The sequence below is a fragment of the Etheostoma cragini genome, chromosome 21, assembly GCF_013103735.1.
Source record: "Etheostoma cragini isolate CJK2018 chromosome 21, CSU_Ecrag_1.0, whole genome shotgun sequence".
Taxonomy (NCBI): domain Eukaryota; kingdom Metazoa; phylum Chordata; class Actinopteri; order Perciformes; family Percidae; genus Etheostoma; species Etheostoma cragini.
In genome coordinates this window covers 5,698,668-5,701,193 of record NC_048427.1, presented here as the reverse complement: position 1 = coordinate 5,701,193, position 2,526 = coordinate 5,698,668, and positions in this window count along the sequence as shown.

Genomic DNA, 2,526 nt, shown 5'->3' with positions numbered 1-2,526 from the left:
CACACACACACACACACACACACACACACTGATGCCTTTCTGCATCTGCAAGCTGACTACTTTTAAACAACTATTAATCTTGCTCCAACTCTATTTTCAACACTCTCCTCCCTCTCCACTCTCAATCTCATTCCCCCTTTTTACATCCTCAGGCAACCATTATTGATTCACTTTAATTTTAGGTTCATTCATTTTCCAGTCGAGCCACCCACATCTCTTGTTCTCCAACACAGCCTAGTAACTGCAATAAATTTACTGCATCGTGGTGTCAAATCGTAAAGTAAAAAGACGATGTTGTTTGCAGACACACTAGACATTTGTGATACAATTCAACTTAAGTAATTACGTGCAAGAAAAATAATTTATTTTTTGCAGTGGGGAGTGAGACTAGTGAACACATTAAGCACAGAGCCAGGGGCACAGCTGTCCGTTGGCCCTGTGTTTGAACTCTTACATAAGGAATTTGCCATAGAAAGACTGCAAAAAATAGCCTGAAGGAAAAAGACAAATGAGAGAAAAATGCATTTTCAAAAACCATAAAAGGAGAGAGAATTTCAAAGCCTTTTTAGAAGCCTAGATTCACTTATGTCACCCATCGGCACACCTTGTTCATGGCTCAATCTCTCCATCCATCTCTGATGACATGTAATCTGACCTCATGCTGTTGCCTCTATTACCCTTGTTCTCTGTGCTTTTTTTCCACTCTCCACCTCCTGATATGTTCTTACGTGTGCAGAGCAAATGAAGTGGCGGAAATGGCCCTTGGAGAGCAAAAGGTGTGATAAACCAATTCCACCTCCAACCTCCTAGTGTGGAAAGCTGAGATACTTCATACTGTATGTGTCACCACACTAGACATGTCACATCTGGTGATTTTTGGAGTTTCTTGTTTTTGTCCCCTTTTCATTAATCTTTCCTCTGGAATTCAAAGAGGAACCTCATTCACCTGACAACAAAAACAACTAAACAGTATCTCTGTGTAGAAAATAACAATGTTGGGGATTTCCTCCTCTGTGTCCCCCATGTTGGGACAATGTGTCTGACTCATAGACTGCATAATATTAATGGACATTGCATGTGTGACGTCACCCATTGGTTTGTGGAGATCAAGTTTGCCGTTACGGGCGCCGCCATCCTGGTTGCGGATGTGACGATTTTAGACGAGAGGGAGGAGCCCTTACCCTCTGACTCTAAAAAAAGACCTACGTATACTCGTGCATTCTTTAAATTGGCATCACATTGATCCTAAGCAAGAGCCGAATAAGACGATAGAGTAAAAATAAGTTTAATCAGTCAAGCATTGGAGTTACAATACACCGATCTGTGGGATCACAAAGCACTCAGAGACTAAGTTTCCCTAGCAACAGACAAATAGTCAGAGCCGGTCCATGCATCTCTTGTCTCTTGAGCCTCGTGAGACCCAATCTATACTTCTGTTTCTTATACCTTATTTGTTGGGCCCCCTCTTCTTGTCCATCACTGGGACTGTTATCTTCGGGGGCCACTTTATGTCTCTGTCTTATTTGCTCTTATGCAAAGCGGTACATTCTGTTCCTATTTCACTTGTTATTGTTAATCAATGTTCTTTGCTCAACACTCATGACTTTTAATTTACTCTATAGTTATGGCTGACGCCTTCTTCAAACCTTCTAAGCCAAACCATTGTTAAGGGAGTGCAGATGTGCCTTGCCAGGAGAACTTGTACCCACCTTCTCTAGGACAGCAATAAGCATGCACCTAAAACACACAGTCTCTCATGGAAGCCTTTTACATTATTATATCAATCTGCAAATATTAAGAACATTATTCTACAGTGTGAATATGTAAACTATATAAAATTACAAATAATTATGAATAAATGGATAAAAAGAAAAATTTAATTCAGGAAAATAACAAAACTTAATGCATAAAAATGAAAAGGATGGGAAATAAGTTAGGTTAAAGGAACATATAAAATAATTCCATTCATGAAATACACCAGTGCTGCCTTTACTGAGAATTGATCTTTTCTAACTTTAAGGATGACCTAATTCTAAGCCCCAGGTAAAGAGGAGCTGGAGATCTCTACAGAAGTAAAATACAATGTCTTGACAAAATAGGTTAACATGTCAGAATCAGCCTGTACCTATTTTGGCCTAGAAATTGCTACAAAGAGGCAAATTTAATATCACTTTCCACAACTTTTGTCAAGATCATAAAATAACAACACTAGAATGTATGTAGTCTGGGCCCTACTTTGATCAAAACCTTCATTCCTTATGGAGTATAAAGTCCAGACATAGAGGGGCATCAACCGTGGCAGTGAGATTCTAATGGAAGGAAGTCATTTCTGCCATGTTGGATGAAGATTCAGCTCGATCTAGGTAAGAATAAAATGTCAATAATTGCATGCTAGTTGCTGTGTTAGAAAGAAGCATGCCAGTGAAATCTATGGAGAAGCAGCCTGTCGTTTCTGTTGAGGGGCTGTCCTTTGATGTTTGATGTATAGTCGATATACAGTGTGTTAACAACAGAAATCTGGATGGA